We start from the raw sequence: 27,062 nt of genomic DNA, 5'->3' as shown, positions 1-27,062 counted from the left end.
GAGCGGAGCCCTCGTCACTCAGAAATGTAGGGCTGGCCAGATGTCATAGCGGCACCTTAACATTCCCCCGAAAAGCAGAGCCTTCGAGTTGGCAAACCCCACTCACATACAGAGTTCTTCCTCGCCCTATGACTGCCTTATTCTTATAGAACAGATACGTAAGGATCATTGGACATTTGTGGAAAGCTTGTTAACATGAAATGTAAATAAGCTAACTAGAGTTTAACTAGGGTAAATCATTAGAATATTTGGCTGCAATGGAAAGGGATAATTCCAAAATCAAAAGAGAACAAAAATAGAAACTAGAAAAATATATTCAATTTCTTTCTTAAAGAAATACCCTTTTATTTAGTTCTACCTGGAGAAAGGTGATAGGATAGCAGTTCATTGCACAGGTTTTCATGTGCTCCCCCTTTTGTGCCCCATTTTTCACTTTTTAATCCATAGCCTCTTTGGGATTTTGCCTGGCTCCCTCTTTGGCTGAAATACCCTCTGAAACTGTAGCTTTCTCTGTTTGTTTCCTTTGGCTTTTGTTTCTTCAAAAAGTTTTGAAAACTCTCATCCACTGGCGTTCCCCCATGTCCATTTTCTTTGTTATTAAGAAAAATAACTTTATGTATTTCTTTGCCTTTATTTATTTTTTTAAGAAATCTGTGAGAGAAGGCAATAAATATATATGCTCTGTGCAAGATCTTGAACAGTGGAACAAATTCTGATTTTTAGTTATAAGTGTTTTTCATTAAATTTTCCAGTTGATGGTGCATATGCTCCCCAAAAGACACTGCCTATTTATCAAGAAATATTAATTAAAGTATTATAATAACAATGCCCCATACTGTTAATAATCTCCATCTGTGAACTGCACCCTGAATTATGAAGTTGGTGTTGTGCTCATTTTATGCTGCTTGTTCTGGTCAGTGTTGCCAGCTACTACTCCACCCAATAAAGCAGCCGACTAAGACTAGGCTGGGTGATGAGAGGCTGCATTCAGCATGCACTTTGCTCCTAGGAAAATTATAGAGGAGAAGGTTCATAAAGGGATCTTGTAGAAGAAATAAATATTCTTATATTGGGATGTCCTTGCAGATTTCTGACAGTAGGATATGAGAGAGTTAGGTAGTTCAGTGATCCTAAATATTTTTGTTTGTGTACTTCCTCAAAAAATGTAAAAAAACTTCTTTTTCATAATTACCTTTTTATATTTTAAGTATATTTCATTTGGTCAAAAGATTAAATAACTACAAAGGATATTAGCCTTGACATGTAAAATTAAACTATGACAACATTTTTTAAAAATGTATCTAATGGGATATAAGTATCATATGAATTATATCTATTATCATTCAGTAAAAAATATGTGAGCAAGCTACTTTAATAGTAAATTTTCCTTGTATTTCCCCCTCTGAATTTATTCTACTGTAATATGTGTTTTGGCTGGAAAGTCTTTAACTAATTGACTTTATTGATCCATTCTATTTAAAAAAATATATGTAAGTAAATTAAAATTGAAATATCAATATATAGGGTGGGTAAAAGTAGGTTTACAGTTGTGAGTATGTGAAACACAGAGTTTATTCTTGTATTATTATTTATAAATTATTGTATTATTTTCCATATAAACAACTGTAAACCTACTTTTGCCTCACCATGTATTTCTTGTAACTGCAAAGCTCTCAGGGTTAAATTTTTTGTTATTGGTTTATCATTACAATCATTAATAGCAGCCAGTTACTTAAAACATTATAAATATTTTATAAAATTTGAAAATTGTTAAATATAAAATGTGAAATTCTATTGAAATTGAATCTTTTAATGAGATGGATATAACCCTTTTTTCCTGATTAACTCACATTACCATTAATAAATATTTCTTATTCCCACAATGAGAAAGGGCTCAGCATCTTTTCTATTATAGTATTTTTTTTTTTACTAGATGTAATCCACGAGGGTTTCCATATTAAGAAGTTAAGGATAGCCTGGCTGCCGTGGCTCAGTGGTTGAGCATCAACCTATGAACCAGGAGGCCATGGTTCCATTCCTCGGTCAGGGCACATAGCCAGGTTGTGGGCTCCATCCCCAGGTTGCGGTGTGCAGGAGGCAGCCGATCAATGATTCTTTCTCATCATTGATGTTTCTATCTCTCGCTCCCTCTCCCTTCCTCTCTGAAATCAATAAAAATATATTTTTTAAAAAAGATGTTGAGGATACATAGAATTTTGTTACAGTAATTCCACTCTTTTTTTGTAACTCCTTTTGTGCTATTTGTCAAAAATTGCATGATATACAGGGTATCCCAAAAAGATGTATGCACACTTAAATATTTTGAAAATGAAATGTATTTTTAATAAACGCTGCCTTTATAATTATTAAAAGTGTGTATATATTTTTTTGGGACACCCATATTTTGAAAAATTATTTTTAATGATCTATAATCTGACAACACAATTTTGCTTTTGCAATGTTTTGAAAGGATGACTTGAAAACTACCTGATATATACACAGAGATTTGTCATTTGGTCATTAAGGTCATTTCCAAAACCATACCAGTATTTTGAATTCCTTCAGTGTCTTATGGGTTTTACATCCTGGAGAAGTGCACTATGTTAGGATGCAGTGGAATATATGCCACATTCTTGTAAAATGAAAGAGGGCAATTGTGAAAGGGCTGGCTTGACTGTAATGTAGTCCCAGAATAACAGATTTTAGGAAAGACAATGTGTGAGGGATGAGGATCTAATGTTTCCTTTCAAACCATTCTATCCCTTGGGAAGCCTTTGTAAACTCCCAGAGGCTGCAGCAGTTGAGACCACCACTGGATTATAGGATGTCCTTTCCTTTCCAGCCTTTGATTTTAAGAACAATTGATGTTTTATTTCTCCTAAAAAGGAAACAACAGCTTCAAAAACTTTAAAGAGGATCTAAAAGTGATTAGGGAAAAAAATGTGAACTACAGAGGAGAAAAAGATCTGTGGTGAGGAAGCCCAATAGGTAAGGAGGTGACTGCACAAATGAGCCAAATAAAATCTAACATTCCAACCTGATTAAAATTTCCAACCTGATTAAAAATGGAAATTTGGAGTTTTAATCTATGAGAGGGGTTATAAATTATATATCTACTAGAGGCCTGGTGCATGAATTCGTGCACAGGTGGGGTCTGTTGGGGTGGCCTGTGGGGATTGGGCCCCAGCTCACACCTCCAGACTCATAGCCCTGCAGCCCCACCTGGCACCCTGCTTTGGCCTGGCACTGCCCCCTCACCTGCTCCATCATCCTGCCTGGAGGGCAATCAATCAGGGCCAGGCCCCCTGCCCGGCTCCCTCAGCACCTGGGAGCTGGGCGGTGGCCCCACCCCCCACCATCTCCGCTGGTCACCATCTGTGGGGCGATCCGGCCCCTGCTCACACTCACCTTGGCCTGGCACTGCCAGCTCACCTGCTCCACCATTCTGCCTTGGCACTTTCATCGGGGTCCATCGGGGCTGGCAGTACCTCCACTGCTACCCACTGCCAGCGCCGAGTCGCCGACACCTGCCATGTTCCATGCTGCCCCCTGGTGGTCAGCACACATCATAGGGAGTGGTCAAACTCTCAGTCAAACTCCCAGTTGAATGACCACCTGAGGGGGAAATTTGCATATTAGGCTTTTATTATATAAGATGTTAATGGATATTTTATTTTTGTGCCAAAGCAAAAGGCTGATGACTTATCTGAAGATCTTAAAATCATAATAAATTATCTTTTTTTTCTTAGTATATTTATTCATAAGGGTATTATACTGGGTATTTTTATTGATACCAAGGATAGTTAAGCTAACTGGATAATTCTCTATGAAGAAATTATTTAATTCTTGCCCTCCTTTAGATTTAAAAGCTTAAATTAAATGTGATTCTACAGTCCCATGAAACTCTTGAGTAGACAAAGTTGTCTCTGTAACCAATCACCACTCAGCACATGGAGAAAATATGGTAGGAGGATCTGAACGAGCAATTGGGAATTGTGTATTAAATCATAATAAATTCTTTTTGACTTATAATTGTTTTTGGAAGATTCTGAGTAAAGATGATTGCTTTGGGACAGTGGCTTTCAATAGTTTAGAACACAACTCAAAGTAAAAATACCATTTACATCTATATAACTGAAATGGGAGTTTTATAAAATAAATTATACTTACCTTTGCAATGTGAGATCTTCTTTGTTATTTGTCTTCTCTCCTCCATTCTTCTCATCTATTAAAAATAATGCTGATAGCCCTAACCAGTTTGGCTCAGTGGATAGAGTGTCAGCTTGTGGACTGAAGGATCCCAGGTTTGATTCCGGTCAAGGGCATGTACCTTGGTTGCGGGCACATCCCCAGTAGGGAGGCAGCTGATTGATGTTTCTCGCTTGTTGATGTTTCTAACTCTCTATCCCTCTCCCTTCCTCTCTGTAAAAAAATCAATAAAATATATTTAAAAAATAATAATGCTGGTCAAGAATCACCAAAATTATTTCACAACCTACTAATGAGTAATGATGATCTGCAGTCTGGAAACCATTGCTGTAAGACCCTCTGAGAAGCAACCTAGTATCTTTATTAAAAGAAATATCTGTATTAAATATTTATTTTAAAATAATTTTTTAAAGAAAAGCACACTTATATTTAAGCCATCCTATGCTCAGGAGGACAAAACCAAGATTCCTTTGGTGGCAGCCCATCCCAATTTTAGGCATAGCGCCTAGGATGAAATAGCTTCTGGAATGCTACAGAATGACAGTAAAATTTTTTAAAAAATCAACCAAATAGAGAATCAAAGTCCTCATAGCCAACCATTTAATTGATGTAAACCTTCTGTTCTGGGATGATAGAAAGGGGGGGTGTAATGGGAGGACGCAGGGAGGTTGAGAAGGAGCAAGATTTAAGAGAATGGATGATGTAAGTGGAAAGTTACTGGATCTTCCTCACACAAATTATCTTCCCAATAGAGTGCTAGATTATCTATGATCTTGTAACTGATAGGCGTCCTCATTTGCCCTTTCTCTCTCTCTCCTAAGAGGAGAAATATTCGAAATTAAACTAAGGCATCCTCATCCTAAGAATGTGCTATTGGAGTTGGCTGGAGCCCGTGAGGGTAAAGAGAGAGCACACCCATCGTTAGTGCACAATTCAAGCAGCCCAAGTAAATGGACACAACAGCGGAAGCTGTGGGAAGGTCACTGAAGACAAGAAATGGTTTTTAAAAGGAAGGGAAAGTATAAATTTCCAATGAAGGGTTCTTTTTATAGTAGGTTAAAAAAAAAGTTAAAGGCAAATGAACCAAAATCTCTGAGTTACACAATGCTATTACTTTCAGATCGAATTAAAAATACAAAACAATTAAACAAGACTTATTGCTCTGAAATATTTCATGATTGAAAAAGTACCCAGAGTGCCTAGAAGTTTGAACACTTAAAAACCCTGGAGACAATAGAAAACATATTGGAGGGATCAAAAATAAAAGAAAGAAACAAGAAATAAACAAAAACATTGTCCTAAAATCCACTGGAGAACCAATTGAAGTGGCACTAAGTAGATCCATAAAAGGAATTACATGGGGGAACGTTTAGACCACCAGGAAAAAAAAAGGCCAATCCAAGCAAATTAGATCTGAGTCTCTGGGAATGAGACCCAGGCATCAGCATTGTTCAAAGATAATGTGCAGCCAGGGTTGAGAATCATTGCTCTATCTAGACCCTTCCTACTCACAGCATGGTCTGTGGACCAGCAGAAACAGTATCCCCTGGGAACTTCTTAGAAATATAAAACCTCAGGCTCTTCCCCAGACCTACTGAATCAGAGTCTGCAAAGGTTGTAAAAAGATCCTCAGATAATTATTCTGCATATTAAATTTGGAGAGTCACTGATTTAAGAGATACATACTATTAAATTCTCCTGTCTGTTGCTTTCTCAATATTTAACTGTTTGTGTTTTTTTTATGTTGATCTACATTACAGTGCTTGAAATGAGCCAAGTGTCAGCACCTACCTTGTTTCACTGCCTCTGACTTCTCTAATTGCTCAGAGTTGGTGCCCTAATGCCTAAGACCTATAGGGCCAATTCCTATCTTGATCCTAATTATGAATAGTTTTGGGCTTCCCCTGAATGTTGCTAGGATCCTACATAGAATTCCTGACAACCATAGCATGGACAGATTTTTCCATGGCATGCTAATTTATTTATTCTTTTAAAAATATATTTTTTTATTGACTTCAGAGAGGAAGAGAGAAATAGAAACATCAATGATGAGAATCATTGATTGGCTGCTTCCAGCATTCACCCTACTGGAGATCGAGCCTGCAACCTGGGCATGTGCCCTGACTGGGAATCAAACTGTGACCTCCTGGTTCACAGGTCGACGCTCAACCACTGAGCCATGCCTGCTGGGCTTATTTATTTAGTCTTTAAATTAGGCATCAGTGTTAACACTAAGACCTTGCTCCTGCCTTCTCCCTCTCATGGTTTTCTCTTTGGTTTCTATTGCTACTTCTAATTAGAACCCTACTCTGAGTTCAAGAGTGGCTGTGGAGGCAGTTGGCCTTCCCTGCTAACACCATTTCTTCTTCTTCAAAAAGGTGGCTGGAGTTCTAAATCCATACACAGAACTGGATGATGATGTTACCCAGTTGGTTCTGCTGGTACTGGCTTTTCCACATATCTGAGCTTCCTATGACTTTTTAAATTAATTTGTCTACCAGATTCCTGGAATGGACTGATAGCCATTAAAATAACTTTTAGAGTAGAATTCCTCGTACATTCTACTGCAAATGACCTCTATGGCAGAAGCCTTTCAGTTCCTGGCCTTGGAACTGGGCTTGATCAAATCCCTACTCTGGTCTTCCTTTTTTCTAGCTAAACTTGATTGCATATGACCCATAAAACTTCATGTCTTATGCTCAGATGAGCTCTAACATTATTCATATGTTCATGTATAGTCATCTCAGGTTCAAAAGACTTGTAAGGAAATTTCAAAAGGCTTCTGTGTATAGGAACAAGTAGCAAAAATAAAAGAAGAAATGCAAAAACAACTTTTACTAAACTAGAAAAAAATCTTTTGCACTGTGTTTCTGATGAACCTTAACTTATTCTTCGACATATTGTTGGGTTGTCCTTAGGTAGACAGTCTCTGAGATCCTGGGGAAAGTGTCTGTCCAGGCACTGGAATTGGAAACTTTAAAGGACCTACTGTGACTTACTCCTGTTGTCATAGACTGAATTTGGGGACATGTGCAACTCTGGCTCATTGAAGAAGAATCAACTTCTGAAAGGGAAGATATGAAATTTCTTCGAAGAGAACATAAAGGTTCACATGGCATTCAAATCGTAAGAACAAGATATGTAGTTGGTTTAGAATCAGGAGCTTTTAAACTGAACAGCTGTAACTCATTTAGGCAGTCGTGCAAAACAGAAAGTTGGCAGACCAGATAGTCTTTTCAGACATTAAACACAAAATGGTTGGGGCCAAATCTTGTGATTAAGAAATCAAATGTTTTCTTTTTCCTCTTCCAACCTGTTCTCGGAGTGTGGAAAGTTATATGATTTTTCTTCTCTGACTCTTTGGTTGTGGTTATTGGGAACTGCCTGGGTCTTCAGCCACTGGAGGTCAATTCAATTTAGTTAAATCCAGTCTAGTCCAATACATTCCAATCCAATATAATCTAATCTAATCCCATTTGACCTCATCCATCTTTCTTTGGGGGAGACCTATATAAACATTAAGAATTGAAATGCTTTAGGAGCTGATATACCAGGTTGTTTACAGCTCAGCTCATAAAATATCTTGACTCTGGTGCAGTATCTCTACCTCTTGGCTTCCACTGAAGACCTAGAGATGTAGTTTCTAGATACTGTTCTGCAACCTGGATTCTGCCTCCTCCATTATTTCCAGATTTTATACATTATTGGTTTTTCAAATCCATTTTGGCAAAATCTGCTGCTTTTTTTGCCCAAATTCCAACATACCTACATCTCAACTCTCTCCCAACTCTCATCCTAACTTTTTCTCCTGGTACCTGTCTATACTTTTGTTCTTCAAAATTTTAGGCTTCATTTTCTCCATCCACAACTTGGCATGCTAGGAAGTGTTTCCTTTGTAAGGGTTTCCTTTCAAGTACACGCAGAGATATGCATGAGCATCTGGTATCAGCCTTTTGTTCAACTTCAGCCCCGGTGAAATATGGATACAGATACTCTGAGCAATAGAGAAAAAGGAAAGATTAATGAGAACGGACATCACAGAAATGCCTTTAAGTCTAGAAAATGTTAAGAACCTGCTTTGGCCACAGTTGAGCAGTTGTATGTCTGGATTCCAGTCACTTTATTTCTGGTCTCTATGGGGTAGCTAGATTCCCAAGAGGAAGCAGAGGGTAGTAGTGAAAGGTAGCTGCTGGCTCTTGATTCTTATGAGGAAAGGGGTGAAGCCAAAGCTTCTAGTCAGCAGGTTCCAAATCTGATGAGCAGGTTCTTCCCAGATGTTCACTGAACACCCCCAGGCCGCCATGTTATAGCCAGCTTCTCTGCTGCAGCCACTAGGGGCAATCAGGTACCAGTGAAGTCCAGTGCTTCCTGTCATTCCTCTACCCAAGAGTATCATGGAAGAAAGAGGGAGCATTGGAATCAGATAGATTTATGTTTGAAATCCAACTTGTCTTTACTACCCAGTAAACAACTGGATTTTTATGGAATTGTGGTTTTTTTAATATGCGAAATAAAGGTTTATATTACTTTATAAGGATGAAGAGTAAATGAAATGATGCAGTTGTAGTGATCCACTTATTTTTTTGGTCTGCCCAGCATCTCTCTTTAGGGAACCACCCCTTCCTATTCTTATTCTACATGGTTTGACAATAGGAATAGTAACATGCCCCAGGAGCCAAAGTACTCAATTGCCCTTGGCCACACTGGTTGGATTGGTTCTGATATGGGCATATGACCTAAATGTAGCCAATTAAAATCTTCCCTGAGAATTTTCTGAAACAATCTACAAAAAGGTATTCTTTTTCATGAGTACATTTTGAATAGGCAGTAGGAGAAAAAGAATTATTATTTTTTTTGTGATTTACATGCAGTGTGTTATATGTATTTTGAAAATAATGGTGTTTTTCCACTTGTAATCTAAAGAGTTTTGGTATGTATATAAAGCCCCAAATATACATATTTATTTTATATCAATACATATTTAGAGCACTAAATTAATTATTGATTCAGTGGTAGCTGTATTAGTTCATCCTTAAATTAGCTTAAGAGAAGGGAATGTTTTGGTTCAAATGACCTAGGACTAGGATGGGGTGTTGAAGTGATGAACTGGCCCTTAGAGAATCCAGGAACTCTGAGAGTGTCATCTCTGCTTCCCTAATGTCCGTTGGCTTTATATCCCTACTGCAAATGAGTTATTAAATTGGGACGGAGACATTACTGGGGACAACTTTAGGTGTTCATAATCTCAAGTTGGTAACTCCCGAGAAAAAAGAAAACATTTTTTTCTCTCTCAATGTCTTTGAAGGCAAATTTACAAAAGCACAAATTCCTAAAACTCAGGTTGGTCTGTCTTGAGTCACTTGGCCATTGCTTAGCCAATCTCTTAGACATATATGTACATATGTGTGTACATATGGAGAGGGAGATAGTTCCCAAAAGAAAGGAGATACAATTACTCCCTAAAAAGGTGGGAAGAAATGCTGAATAGACTAAAACAGTGTCTGCTACTAATATTGTCATCATCACCTTCATTCTCATTCTATGAATATTATTAATCACCACCACCATCATTATTATTACTCCTTCGGGAAGTGTACACATTACAGTTTTTGGCTGTTGGACTAATTTTCATGTATGGGGGCATTTGATAGGAAAGGGAGATGGATTTGGTAAAAGAAAGTAGTATTTAGCCCCTTTGACAGTAAAAATTAACCTGCTATCTCTGGCAACAGCATATATACATGGTATTTCTTTAAGAGGAAAAAGCCATCATTCCTAAGTTATGGTGAGCATAATCTTCCACTTAGAAATGTTAGTGTTAGGGTTGAAGCTTCATGAATAAACATGTTAGGTATGCAGAAATTTCATGGACCTAGTGCTCCTAGAAACAGTGTCCTCACCTGAGAGACACTCACATCCCATATAACAGCCTGGTGCACTTTGTGGCTACTTAATGAATGTAAATTCAGTATGATTCTTGTACCAGTGGAGCAAAGACAATATCTTTCAGTAGTTCATTTTCTATATGTCACATCTTTGGTAATAAGGTACCAAAATGGATATTTCTGGCTGTGGTTGGTTAATATTGATCCATGTACATTAGAAGATATTCAAAATATCATTATTTATCCATTTTATGCAGCAATATATATTTGAATTTTTAATGTAATTGGCTTTATTTAAAAATAAATAAATAAGTCTCACAGTATAGCACATGATAGTTGACATAACTAATTTCCCTAGTATTTTGTGGAATTGAAAATTTAATAAATGCAGAAGTATATGTAGGCAAATTTACAAAGGCACATCATAGAATTTCTGCTTCATATAAATTAGCAAGTCATTTGGAGCTTTTGTGGTTCTTGGTGATAAACTGTATTATATCAGCTTTTGAAGAAATAGATTTTAATTTCTCTAAATTGTATGCCTAGGCCTTTATCATTTCATATTAACATGCTCTTCTTCTTACCAGAATAGGAACATTCATATTCCCTACTAAAAAAAAATCTAACTTTTTCAAACCAGAGAATTGGTAACACTGCCAGAATTACATTCTGATTTCAGAAACAGAGAAGAGAGATAATTGCCCATTAGACTCTCCTACCTATCTTTTACTTGCCTATCTTTGACTCCACTCTGTGGTAGCATCACCAAATTTAGTATGTCCCAAATATTGCCTTGGTCATACTTATACTAAAAAAATTTGTAGTTTATCTATAATTCAAATTTAACTGGACATCCCTACCCTAAAGAGCATTACTAGACTTTCCCCTCAGAAACAGTGTGCACTCATATTCTTTGTAAGTGTCTTTCTGCTAAAATATGCACAAGGCAAAGGATCCAACCCCATTTAGAGAGATAAACCTGTATGCAGCTCTTATGGCCCATCTTAGCTTGCTGGTGTACCCATAGAAACATAAATCTGACTGAAAACCAACCTTTAAGGGAAGTAAATCTTTCTTGGTAGTCCCTTGAGGGTACACAGAACATCACACAATAAATCTTAGAGGATGTCTTCTTTCCCTGTCTCTCTCCAAAGTCTTACTCTGTGAGGAATTTCTTTCCAGTCTTGCTTTCTTTCCTCCCCATCCCCTCCCCCCAGACTCCTCTCTCTACTCCAATCCCCTTTTATGTTTAGCTATCTTCTACAGGCTTCTTCCATTTGCATCCTCACATATATCCCAACAGATTTGGAGGAAGGAAGAGATAAAAGGAGGAAATGCTGTGGAAGCAGGTTTATACTGACATATCACCCCACCCCTTCCACATACACCAAATACTACAACAAATGAAATACTTGTAATCACCATATTGGTGGGAAGTTGGATTAAACTTAACCTTTTTCTAACTTTTCTTCCAAAACTAAGATGATGTAAATTCCTTACAATATACCCCCTTAGCATTGTTTGCAATTATATTTCCTCCAATGTCTTACGTGGTGACCTGTAACATAAAATATAAAATAAGCAAGCTCTTTTCCTTTTTTGTTTTTAGCTAGCAAGGTCATACCAGAAGCTCAGAAATTATTTCACACAGGCACAATTCCATATTCTGCCCTCCCTCTGGATAAATTGAGCTTGTCTACAGTAATTTCTTTGCATTTCCATATCCACACACTTATTATAGCTGCCATCGTCCAGCAATATTTTTCCCACTCATCATCATAACAGCTTATAAGTATTTGATGGGATTAAACAGAGCCAACCCAATTCTGTCATTTAAGAGCTAAATTCATGAGTCCAGGCATCACTGTGTAGTGATACGCTGTCTAGAAGCACATTCTTGCTGGCTGCCATCTGTATGGTGTGTGGGTGGGTCAACCTGGTTTTAAGTTTCAGAGTCAGGTAGACAATACAGCAAAGCAGATGAACTGTGATGTTAATAGTTTAATTTCTTCATTAAAAACCACCCCTGGATTTTATTTTTTATTTATTTATTTAAAATATATTTTTATTGATTTTAGAGAGGAAGAGAGAGGGGGCGAGATATTGAAACATCAGTAATTAGAGAGAATCATTGATCGGCTGCCTCCTGCATGCCCCCTACTGGGGATCGAACCTTGACCAGATATGGCCTTGACCAGAATCAAACCTGGGACCCTTCAGTCTGCAGATCGACGTTCTACCTACTGAGCCAAACCAGCTAGGGCATGAATTTTATGTTTTTAAAGTTTTATACAATCTATGCCTGGTGACAGTCAAGTGCAGGCATGAAAATAGCTGTTTATATTTTCTTTGCCCAGAATAAATAATGATTATTATGGGTATGGATGAAAAAAATGTTTGTTTACTTTATGGTCCTTATATTAAGACATCAACACCCCAACAACAGCTACGGAAAGGCAGGCTGGAAATGGATAATAACAGCAATAATGATAATTTAATATTAGCAATAGTATATCTCATATTTCAAATTATCAGCCTGATGCATTTTAAAACAATTGTACAGAGACAAATTTGAAAATGTGATTTAAAAAATATTATAATGCCAAAGGCTAGACTGCATTCATGAGGAGAATAAAAAGAGCATTGACTGTAATTGAAAGCAGAAGGAAAGCTATTCTGCCTCTTTACTAGTGTATACAGTTTCTCATTTTGTAAATGCTGTGCTCTAACTTTGTTCATATAGAAAGTAGAAAAACATCCAGTTGAAAATTTGTTAATTTCGCCAAATGATATTTAAAAACACAGTATAGTGCCAAAAATTAATGGATTAATTTTATTTAATGGACCTGCTCTACCTTCTTGATCAACTATTTCCCTGATGATGTATTACAATTGGTCCTTCCTAGGGCTAAAAATTACCTTTTGGATTGCAGTATATCGATTTGCATGATGCAAAGATATGATTTGACCTGATGATTTTATTTTTCTGAAGTATTCTAGAATATTCATCTGATAGAGTACTGAGCCATATGTGGACTATACCAATGAGGCTCATGTGCATACAATAAAATGTTAAGCCAAAAAGAGCTGGACCCCAAAGAAAAAGTACATATTGATTACAATTATGCAAAGGTATTCTACATATTAGCATAGAATAAAAATGGATTTGGAGGGTAATAATGTAGTGTCCATTAGGAAAATGTATATGTATGTATATAAAACTTGGTTTATAATAATTTACAAAATAAAAATCACTGTAAAAAAGAAAAGTGCCAAGACACCACTTGCTTTAAAATAATGTTTTGTACTATAAAATCATGCATTTGTATCCAAAACAACTTATTGCAGGGATGGATTAAGTATCTGGTGTTTTTTAAAAAAATACACAAAACAACACAGCAGCACCAAGATTAATATTTTTTAAATTTACTTAGAAATAAGACACTAGTGGCCTCTAGGATACCATATGCCAATTTTCCCCTCTGAACCATTTTTACAGACAACTTACAACCTGCCTAAATTATAGGTTTACGTGGAAAAATAAGGGGTTGGTGTATAATAAGGAAGCTGACAAATCTTTAACTATAACAGTACTAGTTATTGCTACTGTAATTTATGCATAGATACTGACTCTAATTAAGTAATAGCAGAGGTTGCCTTTGGATTTACGAGGCTATAATCAGCTCCCTTGTGCTCAATAAATGCCACAGCTACAGTCTGTGGTGTTAATTTCACACTACAGTGGGAACTGGTGGTTGTTGCCAAATATACTCATAAGTCACAGGCAATTTGGATTATTACTGTGGTGTGCGCTGCATTGAGAAATGAACTAGTTCATAATCACTTTTTGAAGTCATTATTGAGTGTTTGTATATGATAAGTCTTCTGACATTGATGAGGGATAGTGTGGTAGCTTGTGTTTCCCCAGAATCATTTCCAGATAAAATAAATATGCTGAATCCTCTGAAAAAATAATAATACGCTCTCACTTCCTCAGCTATTTCTGGTACATGAGCCCTGGAAACTTAGAATTTTTTTCTACAAACTACTCAAAGGAGAGTGCCTGATATGGGGTCATTTCCCTTTGGGGATTTCATGAATTAATGTGATGGGATTTCATAAATGCCACGAGCTTTCTGGTAAAAGTGTATTCTGTTCTTTTCCAATTTCCTGAAGCTGGGTGTGAACTAGAGAACTCTCGCTGAGAGGCTTAATGCTAGAATGACTTTCCTCAAAATGTCACAAAAAAAGATGAGAAGTGAGAAAAACAGCTCACATAAACACAGGATCTCTCTTTCTTCCTTTTACCTTCTCCTTCTATTTCAGAGGAGTTACTCTTGGCATTTGGGTTTTAAGAAATTCCACCCAGGACTACATCTTATTCTTAAACCCACAACACTGGAGGGCTCCTTATGGTCCAGGAGTGAATGGGTCCAAACCCCAGCTGTTGACAACAGGGGTCTTGTTTGTGACTGAGAGTGCCGATTGCACTAATCCCAGGGACAGCATGCTCTGGTTGCTGTCCACAGACTTCTGATTTGAGTGTGTTCACGTCATTTCCTAAGGAACCCACCAGGCTCCAGTGCAATCAACAACATAATAAGAGAACCAGCTTTTCTTCGTAAGGGGCAAGCAGTGGAGGCAGATGGCTCCCTCTGTGATGTTATTTTAGACCTGCCAAAATCAAGATGCCAAGAGAGACTGAAACGAGTGGAGTTTCATTGCCTCATTGTATTCTTCCAAATAAAATGACACAGAATATCAGGTACTTCCCGTATTGATTTCCATTATATGTCAGGAGAGGATTCTCCAAATGTCTGAAAGATCCTGGATCCTAGAGTTAAAGCTGCAAATTTGGGGTTGGGATGGACCCTGTGGAGATATAGGAAATTACTATAGAAAAGTGTGGTGTGTGTGTGTGTGTGTGTGTGTGTGTGTGTATGTTCTGATCCCTCTTAATATTCCAGGAGCAGAAATTGTGGTCTCACAGTGGCACATAATTACAACTTTTCTTCACCTAATTTGTGCCACAGGAAGATGACTCTCTCTTCTAGCCTAGACACACATAACAAATGATCAGGCCAGCAGCTTTATAAACAAAGGGGCTTTAGGAAGAAAATTTGCAGTTGTTGTGCATTCTCCTCATTCAGTGCAAGTGTGCAGCCTAACTTTCTGGAAGGAAGACCTTTAAGAAATCCTGCTCAACAACGTAGAGGCTCAGTCTCTTTGTGGTGGCCATGGAGGTGCATCACTTCACCCCTTCTAGGGAGAACCTCCTGAGAGGAGCATTGGTCCCTTTGCTAGCTGACAGCTTCTGCTGCCACATCTCTTGATCCACCATGACACTCATGCCAAGGCCATGGTCTTTCTTTGCAGGCAGCTGTCAGCCAGTGAGGACGGTGGGAATACGAGAGAGGGGCCATGCGTGCCTGACATAGGACTCCTCTAATGGACAGTATGTGCTCCGGACTCCTCATCAGCCTGACCTTGATTTTTACAGAGCTGCACTGCAGTTTGAAGCTCCTTCCACTTAGTCCACCCTCCTCCTTCTCCTTCCCCTCAGATGGACATCACCATCTGGAGGCTCTTTCTGCTCCTGATGTCTTGACTTTTCCATACATGTCTCCAGATACCGCCAAGTGTCCCGTGGGCGGCCACAGCTCCACTGGATAAGAACCACTGGTGGGAGGTAATAAGGCTTCCCTAAGCAAGGTTCCTGCTCCTCTGAACTCCTGTGGCACTTTGCTTCATCAAAGCACTTTCTGTGCTTAATTGTCATTGTTTAGCTCGGCAAGAAAAGGGCTGAAATCTTAGCTCTTCTGCCACTCATTACCAGCTTCTCCAAAGAAGCATGTCTTTCATATTAATTGTATTTCCCTCGCCCCCTTTGGACCTGTGAAAAAGGTGATCATTTAAATGTGAATCAGGGAAGAAAAAGAGGGAGGCAGGGAGAGAGGAATGGAGAGGGAAGGAGGACAAAAACAATTAAGGGGCAGGAGAGGGTGACTCCGTGGTCTGCTGACCATTCAGGCCTGTGATGTGTTTATACGTTTGAGCCTGGTCATACCTAGTTCATTGCTTCCCATTTTGACCTTCCTGCATCCTTTCTTTCTATATTATCTGTTTCTTAAGGAACCATTCATTTATTTTACTCCAAGTGTTGAAATCCTTTTTGGTTCTTGGATCTTCTTGTGGACTCTTCTGCCCACTTTGAGGCTATTTTCCAGGCAACAGTGGGCAGGCAGCCTGTGCTCCCTCCCCAGGAGTTGACAGCAAGGAGCCATGAACATGACCTCACCCACCAGGGTTCTGCTCCAGAGGGCAAGCACTTTTTGTTTTGGATTAACAAAAAAATGTTCTGAATAATGCATGGTCCCAAATGGCAAGGTAGATCCGAATGCAGTCAATTAACTTGGATGATGTCAGAATCCACGTGAGCTGCAGGAGAGCCGAGGACTCCAGCCCTTTCCTTGCTCAGCTATTCTGAGGGTGATTAGCAGTGTCCCAAGGCCTTCAGCAGGCCCTGTGTTATATTCTCCAACAATAAAATAGGCTTTGGAGATTTGGAACAGGATTCATTGGTTTATTAAAATTATTTAAAACTCAGACTAACAGGAACGAGAACAATGCCGGTAGGCATAGCAAATTTATACCCGTGTCAGTTTGGGCTCATCTTGCTCTTAAAGCCAAATTGTTAGAGTGAGCTGACATAGCCGGAGGCAAAGGAACTCCTGCAGGGCATGGGCCAGGTGTTACAATCAGCCCTAGAAGTCCTAACCCACAGGCCAAATTCTTTGTCTAAACCTTCTAAATCTACTCCCTACATAGAGGTTTGTCAAGCTTAAAATTTTTTTTAGCTTCTGGAATTCTTAGTCTTCTATATTCTTCATAGTCTGTATCCAGCTAAAAATATCCTTTGCCATCTATCTTTGACATTAAGGAACACTTTGCCACTGTCACCCAAATTAGAGTTTTATGGAATCCTAAATTTGTAAGGGACAGATATATTATTAAACTCAGTAGTTCCCAAATTTTAGTGAATAAAACATCCACTGACTGAGCTTGTTAAAAATTCAGATTCTGAAAAGGCCCAGGAATGTGAACATTTTAGATGAGGTATAGCTTACATACAGTAAAATTTATTCACTTGAGTTTGACGAATTTTGGTAATTGTATATAGTCAGGTAGCTGCCACTGCAATCCCAATATAAAACAGTTGCATTACCCCACAAAGTTTAAAAAACACACACACACACACACACACACACACACATACTATTATTATTATTATTATTATTGATTTGGGAGAGGGAGAGAGAGATAGAAACATCAGTGATGAGAGAGAATCATTGATCAGCTGCCTCCTGCATGTCCTACACTGGGGATCAAGCCCGCAACCCAGGCATGTGCCCTGACTGGGAATCAAACCGTGACCTTGATAACCGGAATGGTCGTGTCTCTCAATGCCGAAGAATGAGCTCCACAGACCAGAAGATTTAAGCAAACATGTGGAAAATGTATTACAAACAGATTCAGACTCCCTGCAAGCAGAGGGTGGCCTAATAATGGGCTGCCCGTTAAAGCCTTGTAGTCCAGGGGTATATATTTGCTGCAAGCCTGCTTCTATATGTATCTGTGTCATCACCTGATTGATTCCCTCAGTTGTTTTTGCAGCAATGGGACCTGAAGCTCCCCTGTTTCCATGTGTTCTTTCTCTGTTCCTACGCTGAACTTTCTCTGTTTGCATGCGTTCATACACCTTGTGGCTACAGGCTCTCCCTTGTTTCCCCATGCCTCCTGCTTTGAGTCCAGAAACATTTATTATTTCTGCTTGGTTGGTTTCTGTGATTAGGCTTGCTCAAACTGCCGTGTCTGCCCCTGCCTTTGTTTTCCACTGGACCCCTGTCCTATCTGCCTGCATTTCAAGTTAACCCTCTCAATCTCTTGGTTTATAGGTTGATGCTCAACCACTGAGCCATGCCAGCTGAGCCATGCCATCCCCATAAAGATTTTTGGTGCCTATTTGCAATCCATCTTCTCCCCTCTTTTACAGCCACAAGGCAACCACAGGTATGCTTTCTTTCCTATAATTTTGCCTTTTCTGCAATTTTATATAAATGTAATCATGCAGCATGTAGACTTTTTGTGTTTAATTTTTCTCCCTTAGTATGTTTTTGAGATTCATCTGGGAAGTTTTCAGTTTAAATAGTAACTTGAGATGATTCTGAGCAGAGAGTTTCATGGCCATACTTTGAGAAGCATAATCTGGTCCAAACTTCTTGGTTCATAGATGAGGAAACTGAGTGTGAATAAGTGCTTTGTTTGAAGTGAAATATTACTGACAAATCATTGACACTTAGTCCTTGGAGAGCCTTCCTTGAATCATTTAATGTTTCTCTGTCTCCCTGTGATGAGAGATTGGGTCCCCAAGGAAGCACATTAAGAATCATATTTTAATACTCTCCTTATTTTGGATTCACTTGACCAATGGTATGAGATCCAATGTGTGACTATCCTTTGGATTTTCTTCTGGGTTACAGGAAATTATTGCCAAGTCTTTCCTTCAATTAAGAAATATTTACTGAGAAACAGATTTTTATTCAGTAACAAAACAACTCTTCAACATTCTTAATAATAGTACATTTGCTTTTGTAAATTATGAAATGCAGTGAGCAGGACTCCTAACTTCTCGTAATTAAGAACTATTAGTTTTTAACCTGACCTCAGGTTCCTCCAAAGGAACTATATCTGACTGATGATAGACATATTTCTCACCTGACTATTCCCATGCTTCCAGATTGGAAACTGGTTGCATTGACCTCAAAGAGCTAGCACAGTCACCCACACACACTTTTTTTCCTGGGTCAAAGGCCCCTTTGAGAATTTTATAAAAGCTATGGAGCCTCTTGGGGCCAGGGGCTGAGGGATACACAGGCAGGTGATGTTGCAGCTAAGCCTAGGATCCAGGATCAGGCAAACCACTGTCAGGGAGCAGGCTGGGAAGGTCTTTGCATCGCTGTTTATAACTCCTGGGGGCGTAGTAAGAGTGTCAAAGCTCTGTAAGGGTGCCACTATGACTAGGTTCTTTGATCTTGGGGAGTCCAGGTCTACCCCACCAGAACTATGTCCAGACATAATATTACAGAAGAGGAAACCGAGTTTTGGGAAGACAAAAATCTACCTGTAGCTAGTTCTTAGCTTAGTCATACAACCAGTACCCAGCTTAGTCATTCAACCAGTGACTAGCTCATGACTTTAACATAGGTCTATTGTACTTTATCACCCATCCTATGCTGTCTTCTCTATTTGCTCTAAAACTGAAGATAGAGTGATATTGGGTAGCACATAAGCTTGTGACCAGTTTTAGGCAGAGGAAACATTTTCAAGGCCCTCATCTTTTGATCATCTATCCATAGGACCATTTTAAATGTCAAATGATATTTTAGGAAACTGTTTCTCTTTTTTGTTGCTTCTCTAAATATTGGGAGTGCAACCAATGTCATAAAAATAAAATGAGTTAATCATCCTTTGAAATAGTAAAAGAAGGGGGAAGCAAATAGAGTATATTGTAAAGTAAGTAGACAGTTCTGAAGATAATACTCTGTGTATTCAACTGTGACTTTCTTTTGCTGGTCTTGACTATTCTGGAGTGAGCAATTGTAATTTATTGATCCTGGACCAGAGTGCTCAGTTCTTGTCTTGAAGAGACCTGTGATCTTCTATCACACCCCCAGATACGAGGCTAGATAGATGATCCTATAAAGACTTGCTTCTATAATCCTTCTTTAGAGCTCCTGGGAGTTAAAAATGTGAATGCCAAGAAAATGAAAAAGGTGTGAATTATTTTTATAATTAAATTAAATATTCACATATAGATTTGTACATTGCAACAAAAATAACAATCTTGGAAGAATTTCTAAACAACACACAACACATACTAAATGTATTTTTAAAGTCTTCAAAGAATCAAGTTTATCAATAGCTCTTAGCCTCTTTCTGCTGAATCTCTTTCTCACTGAGTGGTGATGACTATGTTCATCCCTGTACTTTAAATTCTTCTGTTCTTTTCATCAGCAAAACTCTAAATTAACTTTCAAGAGTTAACTTTAGCATCAGCTTCTATGAATTCCTGAATGTGGTGTATATAAGTTCATTAGAATATTGTATAGACCTTATTGTTTTATAATAATTGGTTTTCCTGTTTCTATCCCTATTAGAATACAGGACTATCTTGCTCATCTTTGTGTTCCCAGGGCCTGTGCAGTGTCTGGCAAACAGTTGATACTTAGTACTGTCAGACAATAGAATTTATGAATGCCACCCTATTCCTTCTTGTCACTGGGTCTACCAACCTCTAGTTTACTTTCCTTCAAAGACTGATAACTTTGGCATCTTGTATCTCTTCACTTCCCTTCCTTATCTCTTACTATCAACTCGACAGACTTCATGTAGTTGATGCATCCAATATCCTTGACATGAAGTCCGATGGAATTTTCATCCTGATTCTGCTTTAGAATTCACTCCCATGACTCAAGAATGGTTCTTTATTTCACCAAAATGTTTCCCTGTCAAAATAGTAAATTCCAATATGCTATTCTATAATCTCAATTTCATATCCTTTCACTTTTATCATTTTATTCCCACTAAACCAGGGGACTTCTAGTCCCTTTCTCTAACTTTCCTGGCCCAGCCTTGAATATGATTCCTTTTTCACCATTTTCAGATTTTATGATTGGTCACTTCAATTCATTTCTCACTTATAACCTCATCTCCTTTCACCTTTTACCTGGCAATCTTCAGTCTAACTCAGCCGTGGGCAAACTACGGCCCGCGGGCCAGATCTGGCCCGTTTGAAATGAATAAAACTAAAAAAAAAAAAAAAAGACCGTACCCTTTTATGTAATGATGTTTACTTTGAATTTATATTAGTTCACACAAACACTCCATCCATGCTTTTGTTCCGGCCCTCCGGTCCAGTTTAAGAACCCATTGTGGCCCCCGAGTCAAAAAGTTTGCCCACCCCTGGCTAACTCTACAATGTAGTAACATCCCTCTTGTATTGGGACCATTGAATATTGTTGAAGAAAATAACATACCCTTGCAAATTATTGGCAATCCAATAATTTGGTATCCAATGTGCCTTTAGCACTGCTCAAAAATTCTTATTTTTAGGGAGCAATTGACTTTTGAAGTCTAACTTATTTTGGGATTAACTTCCTGTTTCAGTTACCTCTTCCACATAATGCAAGAACCTCTTGGCCTTACCTTTCTCAAGGGCCCTCAATCATTAGTTTTGTCCCAAATTCCACTGCAAAGTCTGCTTTATATGGTCTCTTTCCAAGTAGTGCCTCACCTACCATCTTCACATGAGCACATTAACTCACCTCTGACCCTGGGGCTTCCCTGGAAATCTGCTAGGCACTCAGATATTAGCAAACTCATAGTACTGGGAAGTTGACATTCTCTAGGGCAAAACTTTGACCAATGGAGATAAGTTCCATTATCTTGAGGAAAAGCACTTATGCCAGCGGTTTTCAACCTATGGGTCGTGACCCCTTTGGGGGTCAAATGACCCTTTCACAGGGGTCACCTAAGACCATCGGAAAACACATATATAATTACATATTGTTTCTGTGATTAATCACTATGCTTTAATTATGTTCAATTTTTAACAATGAAATTGGGGGGTCACCGCAACATGAGGAACTATATTAAAGGGTCTCGGTATTAGGAAGGTTGAGAACCACTGACTTATGCAATTATTTGAGTTGTAATCTGGACTAGCCACTTTTTGTGACATGCCATTTTTACTTGAAAGAATGACTGATAATTAAACTGTGGTTATTTAGACTTGAGTATTTGGAAAATATTTCTTAAAAGTGAGTGACTGAGCCTGTCATGAAAAAACAATTGGCTTACTTGTTGCTAATGATAAAATTCAAGCTTGCAAGTGAAAATTAGAATTTTGAAAAACATATCCACCTCTAAGATTGGCAGCTTCTTAATACTGATTTTTTATATTGGTGGTAATATTAGCAATGTAATTTGTTTAATATTGTATCATGAGATGTGTCAACATTTGGGAGAGCTGCATAGCTCAGCGGACCAGTGTTCTCCAATGACCAGTACATTGTGTTAGAAAATCATGCATGAGTAAAAGTGAAAGATAGATCAATGGATTTTTCATTTAACAGAATATGAAAAGTTCATTGAAATTGTTTCAGATTCTGCATTACAAATAACCTTTAAGAAACTACAACTTGGCAAGTGTTGATACAGTATTAACAGAAATATCTACAATTATCTGAAAAGGACATTGAAATACCCCTCCCTCTTCAAACTACATATCTGTGTGAGGCCAGATTTTCTTCATATACTTCAACTAAAACAACATCTCTATAGCAGATTGAATGCAGAAGCAGATATGGGAAACCAGCTGTCTTCTATTATGCCAGACATTAAAAAAATTTGTAAAAGTGTAGAACAGCTCCACTTTTCTCACTAATATTTTTTGGTTTAGAAAATTATCTAAAATTATTATTAAGAAAATATACTTTGCTAAATGATCATTTCAAAAGCCCAAGTAAAATCATAACTTTCATACAGCTATAAAAATAAACACAGGTAAAATATCTTATTCAACTTGTTAATCAGTAAGGGAACCAGGCAGATATTAGAAACACTTCAAAAAAAATAGTTAAACTCAAATTCATATGGTGTAAAGGTATGTTGAAATGAATTTTAAATGGAGGAAAAATGAATTTTTCCAATCTAACCTTTATCAGACAGGACATAATTTGCATGTCTATCAATCATCTACAATTACAGAGTTATAAAATAGCTCAAAGAAAAGGGAGGTTTAGAGTGTGATGACCCAGAGGGTTGTTCTCTACACAGTGCATAGTTTCACACTGAAATTAATTTTTCTCAACAAATTAATTTTTATTCTAGTTATGTTAACAAGAAATTGGTTTGTTATTGTTAAATCATTATTTTAAACTTTGCTCAGTTTACATTTCTAATATGGTAACTATAGATAAATAAACAAAAACTCTCTGGGGGCTTTAATAGTTTTTAAGAGTATAAAGTGGTCCTCTAACAAAAAAGTTTAGGAACCACTGTGATCGGGATTCAAGAAATGAATTAATCCCTCTGTCTGCCTCTTCCCTGGGATTAGGAATACCTCAAAGGCCAACCAATCCTGCATTTGATTTAAGTCCTTTCCTGCTCTCTATCCTTCTCCCATTAACTGGATACTGTGACAAGAAGGTCATTTGGACCACTTAAGGCTAACCAAATTCATCGTGCCTTGTGCCTCTGCAAAGCTAAAATATATGTCAAGCTGCTCATCTCTCTTTTTGTTGTTGTTGTTAATTCTCACCTGAAGATATTTTTCCATTGATTTTTTATGAGACTGACGCGCTACCTACTGCGCTAACGAGGCACCTTCATTGATTTTTGGAGAGTGAAAGGGAGGGAGAAAGACAGAGACACAACAATATAAAAAAGATACATCGATTAGTTTCCTCCTGCATGTACCCTGACCCGGGCCAGGAAGGAGCCAGAAACTGAGGTATGTGCCCTTGGCCTGAGTTGAACCTGAGCGTTGTCCGGGGGCCGACGCTCTATCCACTGAGCCAAACCTGCTAGGGCTGGTCATCTCTCTTTAAACTCAACTTCTCCCTAATCCTTGGAATTGTCTCCCAGATCCATGGCAAATGGATTTTTTTTCCCTTGGCTCATCATTAAATAATGTTTTCATCTCCTGTCTGTACTGGTATCTGGTCCTCCCTCGAAGTGCTGCTTTCCTGGCAGCTTTATTGAGTCTAGTTGATATTCTAGTTATGCCTTGCACATGCCTTAGAGTCAGGAGGCAGAGTGGGCATCCTCCTGTTCACCATTGTTGCTTTCTGACCATTAGTTCATTCTTTTATGCACAAAAGACACACCATGGGTTCCTTTGAAGCTAATATTGTCAGCCGTCAACTCTCATTGCCATCAATCACCTACCCCTCATTTGTTCAAAGCTACTGAAGATGTAGACATGCATTGACAGTTTTCCTCACTAATCTGTTATTCTGGATGAAAAACACTTTCCATTTCTGGACCCTTGGACTTTAATGACCTTTACCCCATTTATATTATTATATCCTAAAACTTGTCACTACCAGGAATTACTTCCCTCCACCCAAATCTCACACTCCCTGATCACAGTCACATATTCTAGTCCTCTCAATCTGTTACTCTCACATCAGTCCTTCAGTCTCTATGTAACCTCTACTCCCTTGTTTCTTCATTGACTCAATCCATAAAGTTTCAATTTCCCGGGACATAGGGCAGAGGGGAGAAGGTGGAGAGTAGATCTAAAGGCCAAAAGAAAATATGCAGCACAGCCTCCTTCTTCAGAGCCAGGAACTGAGGAGGATGGTCCAGCATTTTGCACTTCAATGGGATTGCATCCCTATCGCACACTCAGAGTTCTAACCAATTAAACTGTAGGTGGCAGGAGGAGCAGAGAGGAGGAGCTAAAGACCTTGTTCATATTCTGTACATCAGGTCCTCTATGGAAAAGAGTTCAGAATTCCATCACCAGTGCCCCCAAAAGGGAGGACAACACCCTCACACCTTTCCCCTTGTCTGCCTGCCCAAATAGCACCCTGTGGCGGACATTCTGTGGCTGTGTCACACGACCCTTGTCTTTAATCCATTCTTGGTATATGGAGACCTCTCCACTCCTCCCCATGAAGGAGTACCCCAAGGACCTCCCTCGTGCTTCAAAAGGCTCAAGTAGTAGTGAAGTCAAAGACTCCTCAACCTAAGAGGCCCTTTTTGAGGCCACCTGCCTCCATCATAGTGGAGAGCTGAACTGAATGCACAATGGATGAGTTCAGAGAGGGGTAAGATGACAGCATTGGCCATTTCTTTCCACGGAGCCAACTTACCTCCTCCCAGCTCTTCTTCGCGCCAGATCCTGTTTAAGCAGTCCCAACTATCGCATCAAGAGACTGCTTTTGATTTAAGCACATGTACTCCTATTAGTCATAAAAATTAGTCTATGTTCAGTCACTGTGTATGAGAAATTAAACCAGAAGGTTTTCCAAGGTCTGGGCCTGGTCCCACCTAAATATGTGCAATCTATGTTAATGCTGCACTTAAACATACTATATATCCTATGGTGGAGAAGATGAATATCTGCCCCTCTGATTTAGATTTGAGGTCAGAGTTGGCCAGACCTGGACTGCAAGCAAATCACCTTCACTGAGATCAGACCTTATCATGGGAAGTGAAGTCACCCAGTTAAAATGAGCTGAGCCTTTCAAAAGACTTGCTCAGTGCTCCTGTTTATATAGGCAAATTACTCACCCCAGTGGCTCCTAGGCCACTGCCTCCGCCTGCTATTTTTGAGCCAGCAATTTATCACAACCCGAGCTTTATTAAAAATGTACCCTCCACTCCTCAGAGAACAAATAGCAAAATCTGGTTTCTGAAGATATCAGAACCATTTATTTTTGAAGTTGGCAGCGCAGGCTGTGCACGCTGCTCCAGGATGCATCTCTGCCGTGGAAGCAGCAGTTATATATTTTTCAGAACAAGCCTTTCTCTTTTCATCCACAAGAAACAATAAAATATTAAAGAAGGTATGAAAAAATTAAACCATTTTGAAAGGGAAAGAGCAAGCAAAGCACAGGCCCTGACTGGCAACCAGGGCAGGGAGCCTCTCTGATAACGGGAAAGAGAAAGTGGCCAGGAACAGCCCCCCACCCCCCTCCCCTGATCCTCACACCTGTCTCTGGCTGCCCTGCAGAGCTGCTGCCCTGGGCTGGGCGGCCACACCGGCTGTCCCTCGGCTGTAATAGGGACAGGGGCAGATACAGCATCTTCGAGGTGGCTGCCCCTGTGTGGCCAGGACCCTCTAATGGAACACTAGGACAACGAGTCAGAAAGTGAGAACGTCAGCCAACTAGCTGGTTAGCTGCTTTCTCTTCAGGAGTGGGAAGGGATGGCTTGGGATTAGAACGACTTGGGTATGGAATGTAGCTCAACCATGTAGCCACTGACTATGTGGTCTTGGTAAAACAGTTAACATCTCTGAAATTCATTTTCTCACCCAGGAAAATAGAGATAATGATATCCACATTCCACCTGGAGGGCCTGACTGCAACCACTACTGCAAAGCACCTAGCCTAGGCAGGTATCTGTCATAAGCATGGCGGCAAACATTTGCATAGTACTGTTGCTGTGCTACGGTCTCTCAAGCACTTTATGTCTTCACTCATTTAATCCAAAAATGGCCATATGACAGGTACAATGTTTATGTCCATGTTACAGATACAATAAACTGAGGCACGGCAAGTAATTTGCCCTACAACACACACCTGCTTATGAGACGCAGTCAGGATCTGACCTAGGCCGTCTGGTCCTGGCTCTTGATCTCTAGACCTGTGCTGTTCACTATAGAAGCATCTTATATGGATTCATGGTGACTTCCCTACCCATAGTTAACAGTGTGAGTTCTTCCCACAGAAATGAAAGGGGATTTTGGTTCGGTCACTGTTACTTTTGTTTAGCCACCGGCTCCCATGAATTTCAGAGAGCATCTTAGGACACTGGGTTTCTTTTTTTTTTGCAGTGAATGACCTTTCTTTTCGCTGTCTAGGAAATCCAACACACTTCAGGCTGAGACTGTTTAGTTTAAATCCATCATGTTCTAACAAAAACCAGCTGACTTTGTTACATTGATGGACAATGGGCAATGCCTACACTGGTTATTTAGGTATTATCAAATTTCATCACGTTGCCAGGGACTTTGAAGGCATTCTAAAGTTGTAGAATCATAGACTACCAAGATGCAACCCCAGAGTTATGATGTCATTGGTAAACATAGACATCAAGTACCAGTTCGCATCTTTTGCTGAGCAAAAATGCGTCACTATCACCTTTGTAGGTGCAAACAAAAGGACACATGTT

General features: G+C 39.0%; 1 long non-coding RNA gene across 1 annotated transcript in view; it reads left to right on the top strand.

Moving 5' to 3' along the window:
* LOC139020565 (uncharacterized) overlaps positions 1-18,094 on the top strand; it is a 34,982-nt gene extending 16,888 nt beyond the window's left edge. The window contains exon 3 of the long non-coding RNA XR_011473329.1: positions 18,050-18,094. This is a non-coding gene — a long non-coding RNA (uncharacterized lncRNA). The remainder of the gene's footprint in view (positions 1-18,049) is intronic.
* Positions 18,095-27,062: the final 8,968 nt, after the last annotated feature.

The sequence above is a fragment of the Myotis yumanensis genome, unplaced genomic scaffold (assembly GCF_028538775.1).
Source record: "Myotis yumanensis isolate MYYU_CA2020_CCGP unplaced genomic scaffold, mMyoYum1.0.hap1 SCAF_12, whole genome shotgun sequence".
Taxonomy (NCBI): Eukaryota; Metazoa; Chordata; class Mammalia; order Chiroptera; family Vespertilionidae; genus Myotis; species Myotis yumanensis.
This window is presented reverse-complemented; position numbering and strand designations above follow the sequence as displayed.